The following is a 23,868-nucleotide window of genomic DNA, read 5'->3' as shown; positions in this document are numbered from 1 at the left end:
CGGGGCTGCGAGGGGCCGGCGCTGCGAGGGGCCGGGGCTGCGAGGGGCCGGGGCTGCGAGGGGCCGGGGCTGCGAGGGGCCGGGGCTGCGCAGCCCCCGGCCCCTGCGGCCCTGCTGCCCTGAGCAACTCTCGGGGCCACCGACAACCCCTTTCCACACCCCCCGGGAAGAGGACGGCATTGAAGAGGGGAAGCCCTGGTTTGAAAAGGCAAGAAATAAACCTGGGCTGCTTGGCAGGAAGGGTCACGTTGTTTTCTGCCTTTTTCAGTTCCACGCTGCCTTTTTGGTATTAGCCTGTTGTCAGGTTTTAATGGGCACTTGCAAACAGGATCTCTGGAATATTATGATTTATTTGGCCACTGGGCACACCTCCAGCCCGCCGTCTTGGCTGTGGTGTTCATATTTTAATGGGAGCTTTGAGAAGGCTTGGTTAGGGGATATTTAAGGTAGTCCCTGAGCTTTTACGCAGGCTTTCTCAGCCCTGATTAAAAACGCAGCACCGAGGAGACGCGGCGGCAGTTTTTTAAGCAGCAGAGAAGCCGATACGCTTGCGATCATGCCACCCGCCGGCGGTGCCCTCCCGAAGCCCCTTTTCAGGTGAGCGAGCTCCCCTCACGCCATCGCGGCTCCTCTCGCATCCCGGTGTGTCCGGACTCCTTAACTCCGTGTCCGAGCGCGCTGCGCAGGGCCGGGACGCGCACAGCGCTCCGCGCTGCCGAGCCGGGCGGCTGGAGCTCGGGGGGGAGGACAGGCGGCTGCTCACCCCAGCGCTCCCCAGCTCTCGCTTCACGGCGCTGGACATCCCCCGTTCCGAGCCCCGGCTCTAGGATGTGCTGCAAGGAGGGAACGTATGGCTTCACGGAGCTCGGGGCGGCGAGATGCCTTCCCTGCCTGTGGTCTGCACGCTCAGGAGGGAAAGGATAGGGAGACAAATGTCGCTAATTTAAGGTGAAGAGCAGTGGGGGCGTGAAGGAAAAGCAGCCTGTGTTCTTTGTGGAGACCGTCCTGAAGATTCATTGCTGTTCAGTTTTTATGGCGTCTTAGATGTGAATTTTAGGAGCTTGTGGAAAGAAGAGGCTGATAATCAAGAGGGAGATTCTGCCAATGTATCCAGGTACCCTAAGCTGCATTGCACTGCCCCTGTTCTTCCTCACTTTCCTCTCCCTGTGCTGCTGACACAGCTGGAGCAAGGATGGACAGCTGTGCTGCCTGGTGCAGTGCAAGCGCCTGCTGCTGCCATATTGACCAGGTTTGCTTTCCCCAACTACAGGCATTACCGGGAGTTTGAATGCAGGTCTCTGGAGGTGCAAGCCCACTCTGCCTGCTGCCAGCTTCACCCCACCCATTTGGACTCTGACCCCTGAGGAGGGTGAACACCAAGGGGCACTTCTGCTACGCACCATCTCACAGGGAGCTGAAGGAATCTACTTCGACCTGAGTGACTCAGCTCTAACAAAGCGATGAACTGAAGAAGTCTGGACTGGGAAGGGGTCATTGTGGTCACCTACTTGATGCGCTTTGGGAGGTGGTTTGGTGACTGAAAACCAAACTGGGGAGCAGTCCCAGGCTCCCCAGCCGCAGCCTTGGACCAACTAAACCAAGGAAGTCCATGGTGGATGACTTTAAAAGGCACCTTGGAGTCATTAGGTCGGAGGTTTTGTCGAGTCCCTTCTATTGGCGTGAGGCCCTTCAGAGCTGGTGAGCTGAGTGTGGCCACCTTCCTTCCTCACCTGCCTCTCCCCATGGGGCAGGAGGAGGGGCACATACTGAGAAGAAGGGAAGCCTGAGGTCCTATCGCAAGCTTGAGCTACTCTGCTTGGCATCCCCAGCCCTATGTACCCCTCCAACATTAACCAGCTGCCCTGAGAGGAGAAGGTGTGGTGCATTGCATGGATCCATCCAGAAGGACAGGAACACGAGGATAAATATCAAGGCTTTACTTGTGAAAAGGCTTTCCTGGGTGATGAAATGATCGTGAAGTGGCACATTAATTCAGGAGGAAAGACGCAAAAAACAGCCTATCATAACTTCAAACTTCACCAGCTTGCTGTAGCAAGCATCCCTTGAAATGCTAATTAAAACGAGCTGAGGGAGAGGAGTCTGCTAACAGGATCACAGCCTCGCTGGGATTAAGTAATAAACATGTAGTAGGCATCCATGTTTCTCTGTATGCGTATTTTCCAAGCTGAGTTGACTGTAAATGTTGCGGTTATGTGAAACCCACACAGAGGAGGATGAGAACACAAACTAGAGAGGCAAGGCCTAGTCACCAAGCTAGAAGAGAAAAAAACCACAACAGTCTTCCACAAATAAATAAATAACTGCCTGAAATGAGGGCTAATTAACTTGCAATAAACCAATTTAACCACTTAGGGGCAGCGTTAACACAGAGTTAACATGCAAAACAAACCTGTATTTTCTCACCTGGTTAATTTAATATGCACGGTGAATATTCATAGTGTGTGAAATTCTGATGCATCAACACACCGAGCAATGCAGTCTGTCCAACCCGGGAACATGTGGCAATAGGAGTAACTCAGTCGCTGCTCACAGGGTGTTGACTTTGATAGCTGATAATTTCTAAACACAGTCATAGAGGTAGGGCTTTGCTGCTTTTCCTCTGTCAGGGTCATGGAGTATGTTCTATACAAAGATTAAAACGTAGAAAAGGAGATAAAAAAGGGCTTCGCTTAAAATAAACAGAAAGAAGATGAAACAGAAAAAAGCTGTCTTTGAGAAATGCTGCTCTTGCATGCAGGAGCTGAAAACCCATTTTATCTCTACAGCCACATTCAGAGTCACTTTGCTTTCAGACCATTTTTTTCTTCCTTTGCCTCACATGCAAAAAAGTCCTGGTTCCTGGGATTCCTCTGAAACATTTCCTTGCATAAAAAGCAGTTCAGACCCGCCTCAGATATGTTTACACTCCCCAATCAGAACAAGTAAATAAAGGAAAGGTGTGGGGTTTTTTTGAGTGTGGCTTGACTAACCTCAGTTAGCTCTTTCAGGCAGAGGCAGCAGGAAAAACACTTTTTTTTTTTTTTTTTTTTTTTTTTTTTAAGTGGGCTAGCAGCTTGAATTCAGCCTCACGTAAAACTCAGGTAAAACTCATCTTACCTCACAGCTCTTTTAACCTGAAGTCATGATAGCACAGCTTTTCCTTTCCTTTTCCTGCCCTCCGTGCCTTGACACATCGCAGGTTTAGGACTCATGCCAGTGTCCCAGCACCATCTTTACAGTCCCTGGGAACTCCCATTGCTCTGGCCAGGGCTGGGGGCAGCTGGAGACCTGCTCCCGTGGTGTGCCTGGGGTTCCTGGCAGTTGCTGGAGCCTGCCCGGGCTGCAGGTGCCAGCTCCGTGCACCAGCAGCTCCCTCAGCAGGAGGAACAGGGTCTGGAGCAAGTGCAGGAGTGTGCTCGCACCTCTGCTGAATTAGGCAGAGCGCACGGCGGGGAATGTATGGAGCTTTATGGCCTGTGCTGGCTGAGGGAGGACAGACAATACCTGATCTGGCATAAAGTGAGCTCGGTGTGGAGAGAAGATATTGAACATGGCATAAAGTTAAAGTGGGGCAGGTAAACAATATTTGATCTGGCAGAAGAAGCTGCTAGTACAAAGTTGGCCTGTCAGAACCATTAAAATAAATTCAGACCAGTGGAGTGAATGCCACGTGGCCAAAGTGTTTTCGCTGCGGTACCAGCGAGGCCAGAGCCAGATTCATGGTGCTGTCAAACTCTGTGCTTGGGAAGGAGCTGGGAAACACGTGCCCGCCCTGTCTGGCATGCCTGTCTGAGCAGCGACACTGGGGCAGATGAGGAGATGAAGGGCTAATGATGTTCAACACTGCAGATATAGACCTTCTCCAGCATTGCAAAGGGGATCCTGACCTGGCAAAGGGCTTTCCCTGGGGCGGGAGGTGGTGCTGGGGGTGCTGTGCCGGGACCAGGATGGTCGTGGGGTGAGGTGGAGGAGGAGGGGGATGTGTGGCACTGCCACAAGCACCACTTCTGTGGAGGGAGGGGGATCAGGCTCCAGAGCTGTTGCTCTGCCAAAGCCATTAAACCGATTGAAATACAATCCCACGAGGAAAGGAAGTAAGTGAGCTTTCAGAAGTGAGAGAGGAACAACAACCCCACTGTATGGGATCGTCCACCCTTCTCCACTGAAGTGATATTTCTCCTTTTGCTTGCCTCAAGTGGATTAAGAAAGTTGATGTTTAGGCACTTGCTTCCTTTGCTTACCAGATTTGAATGTTGTCCCTGCCTTTTATTCCAGGATGGTGAGCGCAGCCCAGGGAGATCCAGTCCCACAGCTCCTAGGAACTGGAAAGAGAATGACGGGGCTGAGTCGTCATGCGTTATGCTGAATATTCACCCCTCATGCATGCTATTTTATTTTAAATCTAGCGTGTAATATGCTTTGCATCTAGCGTGTTGCTCTTGTGTGTTTTTCCCTTGCCCTGCCTGTCTCTTGCTGGCAGCTGCCACCGCGAAACAAAAGGCAGCTGCCAGTTTGAGTGAACATCTCTCTCTCTCTCGCTTGCTCTTTCCCCTCTTGCTCTGGGACCTGATGCATCACCGCTTCACAGACTGGGTGGCAGGCACTGATGCAAGGGGGGTTTGCTGCCCTTGGGATGCTTGGGCATGCGGTGCCTCTGAGACTTGCTGCCAGAACTCGAAGCTGTGTTTAAGCTCTTGAACCTGGCTCAGCAGTGGCCAAGGAACAGTCGGCTGTCACCCTGCCAGCACACCAGCTCAAGCTATCTCTGTTGCAGCAATTGTCTGGATCTGATGTTGCTGCTTTTGGCAAAGGTGAAGGTTTATTAAATACCACTTGGGTCTTTTGCCCCACGATGTGTAATCGAACGTAGTGATTTCCTGCTCCAAACAAATGGTATTCCTACATCAGCTGAAGAAAAGCCTAAAGAGGCAAGATTGAACTGACGTGGCATTGGAAGCAGAAACTTTCTTATGTCAAATTAAAGTGCCAGGGGGAGAAAGCAGGAAGATACACCAGGACCTAGACCCTTAGGGCAGCTGTGAGCCGTGGATGCTGCAGCGGGACTGTGCAGAACGCAAGCTGTGGTGTGTGCTGAGCAAGCACATCTGAAACTCACCCAAGATGTTTAACCCTTGGGTCCTTTTAAGACTGGCTATCACCATGTTCTAGGAGACTCAGGAGACCATCTGAAGGCCCGGTTCAGCTGTTTTTTCCAGAGCTGGAAAGTATGGAAGAGATGTTTCTGCTTTTCTTGGGAAGCCTTTACCCTGAACTATAATGAGAACTTGCTTTGGGAAAACAAGTTGAACTCTTGACTGCTGTAAATAGCCATGGGATGGATAATGTGTCTGAGAAGGGAGTGCTTCCTGGTGGGAGAGAGGCAGAAATGAACTTTGCTGGAGCTGTGGTCACTAGCACATCCCCAATATTTTCTTATCAGTCTGGGCCGTGGTGGCAGGGCTGGGGAGGAGGAGAAGCACACAGGGCAGAAGCCAAGCAGGATCCTGAATGATAGTGTAATAGGAAAATGCCAAGTAAATGCAGGCCTCAGTTCCAATCAGGAAAGTTAGGAAATGAAATCTGAAACGCTCTCCTGGGAGTCTGGTGTGTGCTGAAGAAGCATGCTGAAATAAATTCTCATGCAAGCTGTATCACTCTGATTGTCAGAGAAACTGAGCCTTCACTCCTTTGTGGCAATTTTCTTTCAGACAGCTCCCTTTATTATTGTTATTATTTTTCCCCATAATAGAAATGGGTATCCTCACATCACTCATTGTAAGCATTTTTACCAAAATTATGTGAATATAAGCCTGTTCTGAGGGACAGTTTGGAAAGATCCTGGTTTTCCTGATAATAAACTCCAAAGCAGACATTGTTTTCCTAAAACACGAGCTAAGCGAGGAAAAGAAACTGCAGAAGACAGGTCTGGAGTCCATGAGGACCTGTCAGGACAGAGGAGAAATCACAAGTGCAGGTGAGAAGGTTGTGCCTTTTATAAACAAAGAGCAAGCTATGCTTCCCAAGCAAAGATGATTTCCTGTATATTAAGGGGGGTTGCAAATAAACAGAGAATGAAAGCTCATCATCAGCAGCAAGGGAGGGCATCTTGCATTGTTTCATGGTGCTGACTTGCCTCTCAGATAGGCAGACAGGGTCCTTGCACGGAAAGGATGCACTGCAGAAAAACAGAGGCAGGAAAAGAGAGGCATGAGCACTTCTGCCCAAGCATTCATAGTCCCCCTCATCCAAACTCCTGGATGGAGTCCACAGGTTTTTCTCTGGCTCCAAAACCTAAGCAGAAAGTACAGTTTATGGAAATATTTCCCATCTGATTTATCTAAGCCACCCACTAGTAAGTGGACTGTTAAGAAGCAGCAGCATAAATTAACGTCAGGATGCCTTTAGGCTGCACTGTGGCTCCCACGATCTTGTGCTTGTTTTCCCGAAGTTGTGCTGTGAGACCATCAAGGAGTCCTACAGCAAGGATCTCTGTTGCTGTGATGGGACGCGGGGCTCAGAGGTGCTCTAGCCTACACACTGGTTGTATGATAGGAGAAGAATGGTCCTGCTCTGAAAACCTATATATTTATGTTAACTCCTGCAACGCTGGTGAGTTAACACAGCTATGACAGAGAGAGTGAACAAGTCAGACCCTTTTCCTTTGCCACCATCTGCACTGGCAAGTCTGGGCTGGCAGCTGGGCCAAATTCTGCTCCCGAATGTCTATCCTTTGCCATTGCTTTGGGTTCTCTGCTCTGACAGCTAAGGAGCTTTTCCCGAGCTAGGTATTTTCTTAATAGTCTTCCCCTTTGGGGAGCCCTGTTCAGCAGCAGATGTAGAATCATAGAATTGTTTGGGTTGGAAGGGACCTTCAAAGCTCATCTAGTCCACCCCCCCTGCCATGAGCAGGGACATCTTCAACTAGATCAGGTTGCTCAGAGCCCCATCCAGCCTGGCCTGGAATGTCTCCAGGGATGGGGCATCTACCCCCTCTCTGGGCAACCTGTGCTGGTGTTACACCACCCTCATTGTAAAAAATTTCTTCCTTGTGTCTAGTCTGAAACTCCCCTCTTTTAGTTTAAAACCATTACCCCTTGTCTTATCACAACAGGCCCTGCTAAAAGATCTGATCCCATCTTTCTTGCAGGCCCCTTTTAAGTACTGCAAGCCGTGAGTGCTTGCTCTGTGTCCTCCCTGCCGCAGGGGCAGGCAGCCGCCTGTTCCACGGGTGCTGTGAGGTCAGCTGGGCAGTGTTTGGCCCCTGTACTTCTCCCCACTGCTGCCTATGCTGCAGGAGGGAGGCCTGCAGCAGCCCCTGAGGGTGCAGGCAGGGCTTCCCTGCTACCCTAGACAGATCTGTCGGCATCGTCAGGTCTTCTCTGGTTTGGCCTCAGGCTCATCTGCAGTGCCAGTCCTGCTTCCCCAGTCACAGCTCCCTTCTCCAGCACAAGTTGCGCTGCTGAAGTGGCCAGGCCTCTTTGCTTACATTATAATGATCCTTAAGAATGGATTTTAAAACATCCTCACGAAGGCCATGCTCTTTCCTCTAAATTTTCCACCCAGATTTTCTGTAAGCCTGCTGTAAGTCTATTTCGCTGTCTCCGGTCTCCAGTCAAGCAGTCCCTCCCTGCTGATGGCAGGTGACCTGTTCCCACTCAGAAGGCGACAGCAGTGGAGAAACATGCTGTCCCCTGCTGTAGGTCTCTGTCTGGGACGCCTCAACTATTGCGCGTCTGTGTCACCGTCATGGTTACTCTACAAAAGGGCCTCCTTGGACCCTTCTTCTTTCTTAATATCCGCTCCCTGCCTGCTGGCATGCTGCCTGTGCCTTCCTCACTGTGCTGGGGTTTCTGCCACCCCATTCCCCTGATGCACACTCTGTCACCTTGGACACACTGCCACAGGCAAAGAGCAGCCCCAGGCCTCCCAAACCAGGCTGGTTCATCCTGTGACATAACGATCTCAGGGATGATCTTGGGCATCAGGGATCAAGATGGTCCAAGGGATGGTCTCACAGAGAGTGAGAAAGGATGGTCCATGGGCTCTGGCACATTGGGGTGGACACAGGTCCTGCAAGTCTTCACCTTCCCCTAGCCTGGACCTCTGCCCATCCTAGAGAGGGATGCTGCTGAAAAACAGGGGATCAAGGCCACCTGCCTCCCTCTCACCCTGACATTCCTTGGTCAGTGAGAAAGTAGCTTATGTATGATTGATTCCCCCTGTGAAAGGGAGAGGAAATCACTCACGGCACTCAGACGAAGTGTCAGGAGTGACAATGAGGATGAATCAGACTTCCACCTTGTAAAACAATTTGGTAGTCTTTCCCTTGCTGTGGCATGAACCATAAAAAATATTTCTTCTACAACCCTTTTACCTGACAGTGTAGAAATAGCATCTGCTGACCTCCATCCCAGGGGATGCCTTCCAGTGGTAACATGCCAAGTGAGGATGTGTGCACCACTGAAGAATCCCAGCTAGCCCTCTGGTTCCCAGTCATGTTCCCAGGCTACTGGGAGTGATGCAGGGGTGTTGAGACCTGCTCTTTGCTAAGCTCTCTGCCCTGGAGGGACTGGCAAATCATGCTGCTTGCATACTGAGATGCTTTCTGCTGTCCAACCCTAAACAGCCGCTCTACTTGCCAGGGTCTAGGCCTGGGGCTCAGTCTGAAGTTTTGAGTCCACATCCTCTCCCACAGGTCCCCCCACCAGCAAAATCAACTCGCATGCCTTAATCTATAGTGTTTTCAGCTTTTAACCAAGATAAGCCAGGGGCAGACCTTAAACTCACATTCAATTTCAGGCAGAAGTATCAGAGATCATCACAAGAGCTGAGGACCCCAAACATTGGAGAGGACAACGGAAAATGCCAATTACCTCAATGTCAGGGGAGATGCAAACTGTCTGCATTCATAGCAGGACTGACCACATCCAGCAATGCCAGCAGGGCAATCCCGAATTCTCCCTCCCCTTCCCACATTAATATTCGTTCCAGAGACTGGACTGGATTATGGCTTGAATTGTGCAGCTGGGTAAAGCCCAAGTACACAACGAGATGTGTAGCAAACCAGCAAGAACAGACACAGTACAGGGCACTTGAGACCCTGAGTTATGGGGATCTGGACCACATAACTAGGGCAGGTTCGCTTCTAAAAGGTCCCAGCAATGGGCACCTTTCCCAGGGGGCTCAGAGTTTACAGTGACAACATGCTGGCACTCAGAAATGCTCTGCAGTGGGCTGTGAGAACACAGTCCCCTCAGAAACAGAGCAACCATGAAGAAACCGAGTCTCAGCCATCTGTAAATCTCAACTGTTGTGATGGAAAGAGGAAGGCTGAGCTGGTACACTGTTGAAACCTCCCTTTTAAGATACCCTTTAACATCCCTTTTCTGATGTCTCCCCTAGACCTGTCAGCCCTGCTTGCCTCCTGGAAATCCACCAGTGAGGCTGAATTTCAAGAGTTGTCTTGCGACTGTTACTTGCATGTCATCCCTCAAAAAGGAAAAGAGAAAACAAAGGGATGCTGAGGGCTGAGGTATGAGCAGTCGTGCACATGTGGTACAGGAAGATGGTTAATGGGCAGTCGAAACTTGCTCTCCCTGAGCTAGGTTCACGCTCTGCACAGCCTGGCCAAGTCAAGAGCCCTGCTAGGCACGGCCTGACCTCTCAGTGCTTTTGGCCTCAATAAAGACGCGGCATCTGACCCTTGGATTTTTCTTTAAGAAGATGAGAGTGGGAAAAAAACCCCACAAAGTCTCCTATAAAAAGCCAAACTTCCCAAGCCAAAGCCAATAAAAAGCTTCCCAGCTGTTCCCACTCCTCTGAGCCGGCACGGGCTCTGCAGGCAACAAAACCCTTCCAGCAGCTGGGGAGCCCCTGGGGTGCTGGTGGCCATGGGACGGAGGCAGAGACCCGAGGCGAGGGGCCACCCTGCGGGTGTCCCGTCTGGAATGCTGGAGCCCCCGGGAAGCGTGAGGTGCCTGACAGAGGGCTGACTCAGCGGGAGACAGCAGTTTGTGTAACCTCCAGCCATCCATTATTACAAAGGGGCTTTCAGGAACTCCTCCGTGCCAGGCGCAGCGAGGGTTATTGATTGAGGAGACAGTGTAAATGCACAGAGAGGCTCCATCCATTAGGGCTGAGGCTCTCCACCAATTAGAAAAAAATCATTACTCAGCAGCCATCAATGGGCTCTGCGCAGCGCTGGAGTGCATGCATTCAATCTGTCTTCTCCCACCTCCCTGAAAACTTAATGACAACTATTAGAGCTCCGCTGAATGCCCGGTGTGTACAGAAGCAAAAGATTCATTTGGTAATCTTAGTAATTACGACGCCATAGGAGGATGCATGCTAAATTCAAACAAGGGTGCGAGGGGGAGTGTGGGGGGAGGATCCTGAATTCCTGTGTTGTGAAAGTCCTTGTTGTGCTCAGCCTCCCATCCATTCCCCCTACCTGCTGCCTCCCCTCCTCCCACAGCCTCTTGGAGGGCTTTCTGGGCTTGCTTTTCCACTTTCCCCTCCACTCTCCCCAAAAGGAAAACATTATTTTGTGAAAGTAAATTGAGTGATTTGACTTGGGAAATGTTCAAGACCTCTGGATGAGGCACAAGCCTTGCAATGCTGTTTGACAGCACTGCCCTGAGCGATCGAGGAGGCATATTCCCATTTACGAAAGCCTGTAGAACCATTCTGGAGCCCCACTGGCATAACACAGGCAGGGTGCAATTTATTTACTCTGCCGCAGCCCTCTCCTTCCCCCCGCCACCATCCAGCCTTTTTATTTACACATGGCAGGACTGAGGCTGAGAGAGACCCTCGTCTCCCTCCTTGCCGATGCATGTCACTCCAAGTTACAGGGAAAGCAAAGTCCCAGGAGGGAATTTTTGGAAGAGCTCAAGGATGGATGTGACATGTCATTGAAGTTGAAAGGAGCAGTTACTTATAAGCGACGGCGCTTTTCACAGGGCTCCTCTTCTCCAGTCTAGGAAGAGGTAAGTTATCATTATATGAGGGGCACCGACAGTGTTCATCAGCAGCGAGGGCCTGGAGACTGCTGTCAATCATATTGATGTTCAACACTGCACCTCCCAGCAGAGGAGCATCTGCCACACCAACAGCAACTGTGCGTCTGGCAGATTTTGTCAGGATAAGGGACAACTAAAGGCAGAATTACTGTTCTCTTTTTAATACCCTTTGCAGGAGATGATCCTGCTGGGGCCAGCCTGCACAGCACCAGCCCATCCGAAGGGAGGAGAAGACATGCTGCCAGTCCCTGCCTCAGTTCAAGGTTGCAGGCTGATCTTGCCAGGGCTGAAGAAGTTGGTTCACCACATCTCAGTAGCTAACCTCAGTATGTCTGGGCTTAAGATAATAGCCATGAGCAGTACAGCTATGCGAGGTTTAAAAAGCAGTCTAGAGTGAACACTGCTAGACTTCTTTGGCCTTTGGTTGGACTTCTTCATATGTATGTGTGGTAGGTTGAATGCAAAAGTTACTACAACACCCATCAGATGGAAAAATATGTCAAAGGGGAAATGGCACAGACAGTCATAGGAAAATTAGAAACAATGAAGTGAATCCCAAAGACTCTACTCAGTTTTTGTTTTGGTTTCACTCGGGGGGTCCTTTTAAGTTCAGTGAGATTTACTAAGTATAGAGTGAAGGCCTCAGACTTCAGCAGGTTGTTGAGGAAAATGTAACCTCCAAACTTTCTTAGAAATAAAAACAGAAAAAGAAAGACATTAAAGATTATTCAGTGTGGAGAATAGTCTTCTTCCTCTGTGTATGAAATATAAGGACACAAAGGGAGAGCTTACCCTTGTCTGCCATGTTACACAACATAGAACAGGCACAGAGAGCCCTTTCCTTGCTGAAGGCCAAACAGGCCTTTGAAACCCTCAGAGAAGCAACATATTAGCATCCATCTTAATGTTATCCAGCAACAATGATGAAAGAACACAAGGCTACAAGCCACACACACAAATGATTGTGCAGCCCGTGACTGTACCTCACGTACCCTAACTCTCACAGAAGCCAGTGGACCACATGGTGGGGGTGTACCCTTATAAGGTCAGCAAATGGAGGTGACTCTCATGCTCCATCCTGATGACCCTCTTACCATCTGTCATCAAGGAGCTTTTAATGTTGAAGTTTATTGAAGACTGAATTTTCAGCCAGGCAAAAGGGCACACCTTGGTAAAGCACAATTGGCTCTTCCTTGTCCACCACTTGGCACCAGGCTTGGGCATGGAAAGTATGAGAAAGGAAAGTGGTGGACTCACCATCCCTGGAGGTGTTTAAAAAACACATAGATGAGGTTCTTAGGGACATGGTTTAGTGCCAGTGTTGAGTTAATGGTTGGACTCGATGATCCTGAGGGTGTTTTCCAACCCAAATGATTCTATGATTCTATGACAAGAGCAGCATGTGCAAGGCACCGGGAAAAAGGAGGGGTTGGCTTCATTGTGAGACCCTCCGACATCTCCTCATGCTCCCTCCCAACTGATGCGCTGCCAAAAGGCATGGCCCATCTCCCCTCCTGCTTTTCAGCTGTGGAGAGCCCCTGTGGCAGGGACGCTGTAAAAGGAAAGACCACAGCAATCAGATCAAAAAGCAATCATCTCTATGATTTCTGTTCAGCCATCCCTGACCTTGAAGCATCCAGTGTGAATCAGAGCCAGGAAGGGCAACCTGCAAGATGTCCATCTGATCTCCTGCTTCCAGGGAAGGTGCTGGCAGCTACCAAACTGGCTGTGGGTCCATCCATCTGCTGCAGATGTGGGGTGGCTGTGCAGAGGCCCAGCTGGCAAACAGGCTAGTGGCCAGCTGGTCCCTGAAAGAGGGAGGAATGTCCCCAGGTTCAGCACAGGTGGCCCCTGGAGACTGAGGCCTTGCTTGGGCAAGGAGTTTTGTGTGTGCCCCTGGGATCTAATGGAGACCAGTTCACAGGAACCCAGGTGAGGTGCTTCACGAATTGGGCAGAATGCTAGACAAGAGGACCGAGCACTGTCTTGGCCATTCTTTTAATAACCCAAACCCCAGCTGGCTGCTAATGCAAACTACAGAGCTCACTGTCTGACTACTGTAAGTCTTGGAAATGCTTTCACTGCTTAACTGGGAGCGGGTGATGCTGGGCCCCCTGGTATCTATAAATAAGCTTATCTGCAAAGCCTTGACCACTATCCTCCCAGATTCCTTGTGAAGACCTCGGCAACATAGAGAGGAGAAAAGAGCAGGTACTAAATCGATAGCACTGGCCATTTATTACAAACTTCAGGCTTTGGAGGACGAAGGAGGATATATTAGATCCTCTGAGCAGTGGGGCACTTACTATGTTTCTCTGACATTGGTGCTCAGAGAATGGTGTAGAGGATGATTGCCTAGAAATACATTTGCTAAGCTATTTGCTTAAACTACAGAGTCACTTGGGCACCATCAGACAGAAAGAAAGCCATGAGCTCTTTTGCCAAGAGACTATTGATAACACCCTTGAAAAGAAATCTTAAAGCTCTAGGACCATTTGCTGAATGTCCTTCTCCACATTAAGTATGATCATTGTATTTAAGGAGTAAGGACAGTAAGATTTAGGGTCATAGTTAAAAAAACCTTCAACCCAATAAAGACAGAAAGCCAAAGCTTGAGAAGAGGCACACGTATTACAACAAATACTAAAAATATGTCTATTTTACAGTTTTTCCATGGTTAATATCAGTTTTTTGTTGTTCCCTCTCTTCTAGAAAAGTGTGTCCTCTTTTCTATAATTTAATTTCACCACCTACGGAGTGTTTCCCAATCTGTCAGCCATTTACAACTCCCTCTGTTCTCTCTCACTCCCCTCCACTGTGCTTTTGTCAGTCATGTCTTCCCCAGCTCTGTTCTTGTTTCCTTATCTTCTGCTTCCCTCCTCCACCATCACGGCATCCCTCTTAGAACAGATGTCACTCTGTCTCTTCCCTTACCCTCTGCACTGTCACTAGTCCCTGTACTAACTGACTTGCTACTGTGTGTCAAAATAGGTCTCCTTGTCTTCACTTGGCCCTTGTCTGAAATACCATAAATTCCTCATTCCTTTGGATCAAAGGCAAAGCCACCCCAGCATCCCCCAGTCCTCTCCGTGTGTGAGCTGCTTCAGGAGAGAGCTGCAGGCTGGGGTGGTGGGATGCAGCCCCATCCCTCCTCAGCACAAAGAAGGATCTGGGGAGAGAAATAAAAGATAGGCTACCTCCTTTCAGGTTTGTGATGTTTGCCTTGTTAATGTTCCCCCCAATTGCCCTCACCTGCATTTACCTGGGTGAGATGGTTGCTTCTATTTCAGACCTGAAGAAGTGCTTACATTCCCAAAAGCTTTTTTTTTTTTTTTTTTTTCTGCAGGTATACTATTTTGTTTAATGAAAGATGCTACCTCCACCTACATCCCTTCCACCCTTTTAGGGGAAGACACACTGGGGTACAATCTCCTTCCCTTCCTCCCTGAGACACATCTGCTTTGTCTCCTCTCTTCCATTCAAAGAGATGCTTTCTCAGAAGGGACGGGCTTCTTGCCATCTTCCTGGAAGCAACATTCCTGTTCTGTCTCTGCCGCTAGTGGAACTCATGTTGCTGGAAGAGTCCCCACCACACTGTCATGAACAGCAACGGGTCACCCACCAGCTCTCTAGAAAACTGGGCAAAGAGTCTCCTTCCAGCTGAGATATAAGGACCAGCTGCTGCCAAAGTAAGAGACTATTTCTAAAGTAGATGACTGGAATATATTACTGCCAAGCTCATCCCAGCGCTGCCACAAGGTTTGAAGTAGTGATGGTCACAGCAATTAGACCATGGTGGGGTTACAATCTGAAAAGTGTACCCTGCCTGATGCTACCCAAGTTACTGGGCACTGAGGCCACAAAGTCCACAAGACCCATTTTGTGCTCTGCTCTCTGTCTCTCCACTGCACACTCTGTTACGCTCCCGCTTCCCCTGCCTGTTTCCAGCAACAGGGAGACCTTATCTGCATGGACTGTGGCCTGTACTGCTCCTCTTTTTCTCCACAAAGGGCTGGAGCAGAGTAGAGCCCATGGTCAGGCAGGAGACCCAGAGAAGAGTGGGTGAGGGAGGGGATTGCCCCAAGGAAGGGAGTTTCCAGTGTCTGAGGGTTGGGGTGTGAGAGTAGGGAGAGGCTGTACCAAGCCCTCTGGTGCCAAACGCTCCACAGGTTTAGCCATGGGATGCAGTCTCTCAGGAAGGGTTTCACTGCCCTGTTGTAGCTGGACCAACTAAGCAGTAGGAGCTATAGGGGGATAAAGAGGAGAAACTTGCCTTCGCCTGGACTTCTGAATCTTTCCAGCTCAAACCTTTGTCCCAAAGGCTCAGTAAAACCCTCATACTTGATGGTGCTGTGGCCCTTCTCTTGGTATCGGTATCATGAAAGATTCAAACGGCATTGTCCCCCTCCAAAGCTTTAGCAGAATGAATCAGTTTTCCTACATGCTTGCCTTGACACACATTCCCTGACCACTTGGAGGTCACAAATTTAATTAAACCTCAGTGAATAGTAGCAGACCTCACAGAAATAAAGGCCTTAATCCAATCAAGCCACGTTTGTACTCCCTGTATTGCATCAAGCATGGCCAAAGGAGAAGGGACAGAGCGTGGCGAGCTAGAAGGGCCCCAAGAAGTTCCTCCGTACACCGCCAATTATGGATGATAATGTGATTGTGACACTCGCAGACAACACGACCGGTTTCTCAAACTGGAGGTCCAAAGCTTGGTATTATCATGGCCAGCTAGTGCAAGAAACACAGGAAAAGATCACAGCTAGGTCTTGGGGTAAAATGACTATGGATTTCAGGAGAGCTTTCATTTGTCAGGCAGAGACCAACTCTAACAGCAGCTGGTACAAATCTCTCACCGAAGACACAGGTTTGCTTTGTATTGGGCAGTTTTTGGGGAGAAAAAAAAGAAAAAGAAAGAAGAAAGGAAAGTCAGAAGCAGCCTGTTGCCCTAGGAAGTGCTTATAAAGAGTCTGTGCAATACTAGTTAATTTTGCATAGCTTCTCATGCTGCATTCCACCCTGGAGGAGGCAGTGCTTGACATGTGGGCTAGATGATTCACTGGTGATCAGAAGAGCTGGCTGCAATTTTTTTTGGAGCTTTCAGAGAAGTCTAGTGAAATTTTGAAAGGTGGAAAATGTGACAATGTGTTCACAAGCTGGTCATCTTCAACCCATACACGGGTCAACATTTGCAGGGTGTTGTAATTTTAGCAAGGAATAGGCAATTTATTTGCTAAAGAATTCACAGTATTCACCCCACATATAGAATTCCTACTAGCCTGGTATAGTAAATATTATTTCACTGATCAGATTTAGGATGATGCAATCTGTAATAGAATTGTATGGGGCTTTGAGGCATTTTCTGGGTGAGAAGCATGTTGCTAGTTGTCAAAATATTAGTAAAACATGCCTTAACAGTATACAGTTAAGTAATTAAAAAAAACCCCAAAGCTTTGTAACGGGAGCAAGACAAGTATGGAGAGGTGGGAGGTGGTTGCTGATGGCAGGTTCTGGTTAAGAGAAAAGGCACTTGAAGTGTGTAGTGAGGTGATGTTAAAGGACCGTATTGCAAGAAACTTCAAGGGAAGGCAGAAACAAAGAACTGCACACTTCACAGAAGCCTGCATCCATCCTGCTCAGAAACAGGACCAGAAAACAGAGTGGGAATTGTTAGTACGCCTTGTTATTTGGACTGTGGTTGGAGACAGCGAGCATGCTGGTGATCTCACTGTTTAATGCTGTACAGAGAGTAAAAGAGAATGCTGGTCCCAAAATGTTTGTAAAGAAAGTGGAATAATTACATTGGAGGGAAGACACAACTTTTGCTTCCGTTTTTTTTTGTAGGTAGAGGCTGAAGTTTTGCGGCACCTTTCCTTGCATTGGCGGAGGAGGGGGAAGACGCTGAAAATCACTTTCATCGCAATCACTCAGCTTGAAAAATGGAGCCTTAAAAAGGAGGGAGTGGGAGAGAGAGAAAACGGTGATGTTTTACAAACCATTTCACCTGCCTGTCGAGCAGCCCGGGATCGGCTGCAAGGCGCACGAGGTATCTCCCTGCCTGTTCCTCCCCAGGGACTTGCTCAGGAGAAGGGTCCTGCCGCAGGCCAGACCCAGCAAACCGCAGCCGCGCTCTGCTCCTGGTGCTGCTCCGGGCTCTCTGCTCGTGCCCCAGTTCAATAGGCTTTGCCCTTGTGCTCATTCAGCTGATTAAAAGTCATTATTTTTTTAAAGCCAACAGCATGGGAGCCACAAGGATTCGTTCATTATTGCTCAGCCGTGCTGCGAGATGCCATCTAGAAGTAATTAATTGGGCAACGCTTTGGAAATGCGGAGGAAAAGGATTTTCAGGGGAAAAAAAATAATGCAGGAAGGTGGGGGAGGCTTACATTTTCCCTTTGAAGTGCGGATCTTTTGCCAAGAGGGAGGGAGGCATAGCCAGAGAAACAAGCTTGCTTGTTATTTTACAACATTATCCCCCACAGCTGTATGGATAAACATGTAACTTCAGCCTGTTTTTTCCGCCTCATTTTAAAAATAACCATAGAAGCAGGACTCAATGGGAATTTGTTGTGGGAAAATTTGTTTTTCAGGAGAGGGAAGCCTGTCCCTATTGCGACCCCACCTCTGCGAGCCGGCGGGTGCACGGGGGGAGCCCTGGGAGGTCTGCAGCATCGTACGGCGCAGGGCTTTCGGTGTCGTTTGCAGAACATCTGCTCCTTTCCAGCCAGACCTCAAATAATCCTGGAACTTTAACAGGAACCACAAGTTCATGCGAGGAAAAAAGGGTGGAGACCCAGCAGCTGTTGGGCAGGACTATTTATATCCAGGCTGTCGGCACTGAGTGACGTCCGTAATTCCCCCTGCGAGATCTCTCGTCCAGCACGGCATCGGCTGCACTGTTCTCTCTGGCCATGGGATTAAACAGCACCGAATCCGAATCGATTTTTTAGACAAAGCTGTCTTTAAAATCTCAAAGTCTCCTGCCTGCCGCCCTGACTTGAGACTGGGGGCAGGTTCAGTCAGCTTGTCCTGAGATAGTGGAACTTAGTGGGTGGTTTTGCAGTTACCCTTTTTCACAGGGGTCCTGCAGGTCGGGAACCCACCAGGGATCCTTCATCCCAACAGGACAGGGAATGAAGTGTAGGGAGACTCAGACAAAAAAAGCGGGAGCCCCAAGGAGAAGGGAGGGATATACCAGGAATTGTCAAACAGCTGGAGCATGAGCAGAACCTGTGGGCAATTCTTTATAGAGGCAGACATTATGCGTGAGTGTATGTGTGAAGTCTCCAGGCAAATCAGACAGTGTGTACTCGAGTGTACGGATAGCAGCATGGTGTATTTTGCATGCCTTTAGCAGATTTTGAGGCACACAATCAATTGACTTTCTGTTTTGTAACAGGGAATCCAGGTAGCAAATTCAGAGAAGAAAACTGAGTGTGCCCTTCTCACATGAAGACTTCCATTTCCTAAGGGTTTTCTCACACCCACCTGCCAGAGATGGCATATATCCAAAGGTGAGGGCTGCAGAAACTGCTGGGAGAAGGAATTACAGTAAAAATAAATAAATAATAATTAATAAAAACAATGTACTGCCACTCCCAGTGTCCACCCGCACCACCCAGCCTCTGACATGAGCCAGCATCAGTGTTTCAGGCAAAACACAAGCAGCCTTGCCATCCGTAGCCCTGAGAGAGGGATAAAAGTGGTCCCTCTGCTTGGGGACAAGTCCCTGGTACCCGTTCCCACCAGCAGCTCTCCGTGATGCCAGTCTCCTCACACACACTGTGACAGTAACGGCTGTGACATGCTGGGAAACCTGATGGGGCTTTGGGATTTTTAAGTTTGTGGGTGATCTTGAGTACCTTTGAAAAAGGAATGATTCAGCATTGAAGGAGCAAGTGGAGTTCATAAAGAAGCTGGAAGGAAAGTGGCATTTATTTGTGAATCTGTGGCTTTAAAGGAGCATCACGTTCCTAGTCAAAAGGGCTTGGCCGGGGCTGTGAGTTCTGAGTTGTTTTCAGCCTGTTCTTCGGGTTGCATTTAATTGCACTGTTGCATGATGTTTTCACGCTATTTTAAGACAGCATGTGTACTCATCAAAATTATCAGAGAAACAGATTCCCAGAAGTAGCCCTCATCGCAAAGGGGCGGGCAAGCCTCCTCAAATATCCAGGGCGGGCAGACTGATCTGCCTCTCCCTCCCGCTGGCTCCCCAGCTCTCTGTCCCCCCCTTGTTCCCCTCCCATCAATAATCTGCCTGCTTTGGTCAGCAGTGATGTTTATCAGAAAGGGCAGCTCAGTGAACTGGCAGGGACACGATTCGAAGGTCATTTGGGGATCCCTGGCAGTGGGGCTCCCAGCCAGCCCAGAGGCACAGTGCTGGGAAACAGCCCCACCACCGCTTGGGGAAGGAGATGAATAGGGTAAAGAGAGGGCAGAAAGAGAGAGAAATAGCACAAAAGAGCACAAAAGAGCATGAGGCAATGAAATAGCACTTGGGATGGTTGTTGTGATGGGGCCTGGGCCCTTTTGGATGCTGTTGCTGACACTTCTAAACGAGCTGCTGGCGCCAGGTCTAGAGGATTATGTTCAGTAGCAACTTGCTATCCCTGCCAGTAGGCACAAACAAATAGCTTATTACATTGGGGCCAATGTTATCGAAATAGCTTTATAAAAGCAGTCAGCTTTCGTCTCCCTCTGCTCATTAGAAACTGCAGTTAATCACTTGCTGTGAAAAGGCTCACCACCAAGTTGCTTACTCCTCCAGCCCTTCTTTTCTGCTTTTCTCACAAATAAATCCCTTATTCAGCTGGTCCGTCCCCTACAATCAAGTAATTCCTCATGCCTGCCACCCACTCTGCCTGGATTAACCTCAGGTGGTCACTACATTGCAGGTTTCTTGAAAAGCGCTGCCTCTGAGCAACCTCTTTTTTGCTTTTTATTCCCAAGCCTGAGTTTTAAAATCCCTCTGTGTATCTTGAACCAGAAAGACTGTTTCTCCACAGGCTCTGCTAGTGGTTTAGTAGCCTCTTATTTCTCTTAAGACCTGGTGCTAAAAGTACTCAGCCTTACTGGTACTGGTTGTGTGAAGAGAGCTTATTGGGAATGCAGTGACCGCTGGGGAGGCACCTTCTCCGCTGGCTGCTGGTTCTGACAGCCTGGGCAACCAAGGCTGCTTTCTCAGAACCCCGTGCTTGGTGCCACACACCTGAACTCATGTGGCACGGGAGCCCAGACATGCCTCGAACCTGCTGCCTGCCACCCCATAGCCACAGCTAGCATGGTCTTGTCCTGATGTGGTAATGGAGGTTGTCCTGGCCAGAAAAGTACATCTTCCTTTCCAACCTATTAACTGGACAGCTGCTGTAGCCACAGCTCCCTTTATGGGGAGGCTTCCTAATGCTTTATGCTTTAGTTTCCCAATGCCTAGTGTCTAACACTTGCTCTGCTGGAATAGGCAATGGCTGTGAGTTTGGGGTGAGACACAGCCAGCTGTGAGGGAAGTGGAAGAGCTCAGCCTACGCTGACAGAAGGCCGTGCTGGCTCACTCAACGCATAGCATGGCTGGTATGGAAAAGCAGTCCTAGGGTTTTGAACAGAGGCAGAGCTCAGGGAGACTGGCATATTATATGTCTGTGCTGCCTGATGTCAAGCAATGCTGCCAGTGTCCAGTGTGGGGACATTTTGATTACCTCTCTGATCTATCTGGCCATTTATCGAAAGCACCAAGATAACAACTGAAGAATGAAGACAGTAATGCTCTGACCCTCATGTGCTGCTAATGTAACCAAAGTGGTTCAAAGCTCCAGCCAAAACAAAAAGACTTTCCTACTCCAAGGTGCTGTAGGTAACTTTGCAAGGAATTGCTGCCTCCCAGACAGTGTTTGGTGTAAGCAGGCAGCGTGGGCTTCCACATCTCAAAGGGTACCCACAGTGCAGAGAAGCCTCTGGCTGGATTTCCAGAAAACCCCAGGGTCCCACTCTCACTGGTTACAGGAAAGAAAACTTGATCAGAGAGAAACATTAGAAATACCTGTAAACAGAGAAACCAGTGAGATGCCCGCATTCACTGAAGAGGTAATAACGTTTCATGGGAGTGTGGGAAATCTGTTTTGCACTGCAAAGCCTCAGCTTTTGGTACATTTTATCTGTGTCACCGTGTGTTCCGTCACTGCTTGCAGACCCTCTGTGTGATATGGCACTGCCTGCAAAGGCTTGGCTGCAAATGATGGTGCGACTTTGATTGCATCCCAGAGACAACAGAGAAAAGGAAGATGCTACTTTTCCCTTCCAGCCATCTCTGGGTTGGTTATGGTGTGTGCTGCTGCCTACCTACAACCAGGGCTGCCAGCAGAAAGTACCGTCTCTGTTACCTCTGCCCCTGGTTTGCAATGTTTTTTGGAATATGCAGAGCCCCTCTGATGAGCCTCACACCTCACGGCAGTGAAATTCAGCCTCTGACTGGGCTCCCTCACAGGCGGTGCACAAACCTGCAGGGCTTGGGCCAAACCCCAGCGAAGGAGACAGAAGTGAGACACTGCGGCACCCTTGGAACAGTCATTGTTCAACAAGCCCCGCAGGTGTCACTTGATGCAGCAAGGACAGCCACCCAGCCCATGTCTGGCTAGGGCAAGTCCCAGTGTGCTGTTATGGTAGATGGTCTGCAACGTCCCCCCAGGGCATTGGGGACAGGGACTGATTTTCTGCCATGGCTTTTGGCTGCTTCTGAAGGTGTCCCTCGGCGTTCATGGGTGACACAGCTGCAGGAGGTCCCACCACAGGCCATGTAAGGGGTGGTTTGAGCTGTCAGGTGTGAAAATCCCCTGGCAGAGGGAGCAGGAGCTGCGTGTGCTGGCTGTGCCCGGCAGCTGCTGTCTCTGCTCAGCGCCCGCAGTGCAGGTCCCGCTCTGTGCCTGGACCCATGTGTCCCAGGGCAGCAAGTGAGTGGGCATGGAGAGGGTGGCCAAGTGACACCTCAGCTCAGACTTTCTCTGGGTTTCAGAGGGATTAGCCTGTGTGGCGGTGTTTTTAAAGCCATTTCAGTCTTTCATTATGTGCGTTGCAGTGCAGCTGCTCACAGTTTCAGAGGGCATGCAAAGTTCAGCTCTGACTCCCGAGGCTGGAAAAAAATTACAAAGCACCTTTTTCTTTAACTGCATGGACGGTTTCCCTCACCAAATTCACACCAAACATTTTATTTGAGGCATCCCCTATAACTCAGTGCAGGCTAAATGCTGCAGGCTCCCTAAAGCCACCAAGATACCAGCACAAACGAGCCTGTGGTTTTGATACCATAACACAAGTGGATCCATTTAGTCTGATGGAGAAGTAACGTGCTGGGCCAGCCATGTGAGGAAGGACAGGATGCTTTAAGACCTTCTTCAGCCGCTGATGCAGCTGGGGCTGGACTGGTGCCAGGGTATAAACTAAAGCAGCTTCACGACTGTTCAAATTTATGTCCGCTTGCCAGCAGCCTCAGGGCATTTTTGTCAGCCGCAGCTCAACCAGCTGTAACAGCATCCTGGTTTCAGCTTCTTCTTCTGGTGCTCTTGCTGTTTTACAGGTGTCTGAGGGGGACTGGGGTGCAAGGAACCCCGGCACAGACAGACAACTCTTCAGGACACCTGTACTACTCACCCCAGTATTTTCTGGCCAGGCTATAGCCTATGTTTCCATTCCCCTGGATGAAAGGCGCTTCCTACTCATACGGTACGTGTGATGATGCTTCGCTATCTATATCTGTACATATGACGTGAGCAGCAAACTCCTCTGCAAACCGCCTACAAATCACCCTGGAGTTAAAAAGCCCAGTCACAAAGACTACAAAGCAAAAGGAAAAGCACCGTCTCGAACTCAGAAATAGACGATGTACAGTAATTTTTCCCCTCTCTCTGCCTTTGCTGGAATTAATCAACAATCTCTGTCTGCAATTGCTGGGAATAATTTATTTCAAGAAATGCAAAGAAAGAACGTTTAGGATAAATATTTAAATTTCCTCTTCCAGCCCACCCTATTCTCAATCATTGTTTGTGTTCAATTCAGTCAGCTATGCATAAGCTGATGCTCATTCTCCTCGCTCTGGATATTTACATATTTTTTTCTGTACTGAATCTCTGATCTCTAAGTCTTTCTCGCGTGAGGAAAGAATTATGTAAGTAAAATCCCCTCAGGGACTGAATTCTGGATGAGAGTACATAGGGTCACCTAGGGCACGGAGAAACCCTTACAGACGGGGATGGTGCTCCCGTATAGATGGCAGTACCTGCTCTTTTTTTGCTTACTACCCCTCTCCCTAGGATGATAGTAGTGGTATTGAGGAGAAGGGAACAGTAGGAGCAAAAGTGCAAAAAGCTTAGTTCAGGAAGGCATTTATGTGCCAAGTCGTATGATGCACGTGAAAAATTAGATTGGAGTTAGCTGTAAAAAAAAGGCAAAGACTTTACTGTTGTGGGAACTATTTACAAATGTTGTGTTGTTGTTTTTTTGTTTTTTTTTGTTTTTTTTTTTTTGTGGGAAAATTAAATTGAGCTGTGGGAATAATCAAACAAAAAAGCACAAACTTCAAAGGCAGTCCTTTGTATCTTTCAAAATGAGAAGTTTGAAAAGAGGAAGAAATGAGAGTAAACAATTAATTCTGACCTGTGATTGTTCATGCATGCATAGGACATGGGTTTCCCCCAGCTTCCTGCAGTCAAGCATCCATAAACATGATCTGGATGGGCCCTGGCTGATCCCCCGCCTAACCTGTGCCACCCCACCAAGGCTGTGCTTCCCCCTTTGCTGAGCTCTAATGAGCTTGGGCCAACAGAAGTTTGAGCGGGGTGGAGGAAAGTAATAT

General features: G+C 49.1%; 1 long non-coding RNA gene across 1 annotated transcript; it reads left to right on the top strand.

Annotated features, from left to right (window-relative positions):
- The first annotated feature begins 578 nt into the window (after positions 1-578).
- Positions 579-2,156, top strand: LOC309446619. Its single transcript, XR_014185476.1, has 2 exons — positions 579-1,114; positions 1,271-2,156. It is a non-coding gene; the product is annotated as an uncharacterized lncRNA (long non-coding RNA).
- Positions 2,157-23,868: the final 21,712 nt, after the last annotated feature.

The sequence above is a fragment of the Streptopelia decaocto genome, assembly GCF_964273445.1.
Source record: "Streptopelia decaocto genome assembly, chromosome: 1".
Classification (NCBI taxonomy): domain Eukaryota; kingdom Metazoa; phylum Chordata; class Aves; order Columbiformes; family Columbidae; genus Streptopelia; species Streptopelia decaocto.
This window is presented reverse-complemented; position numbering and strand designations above follow the sequence as displayed.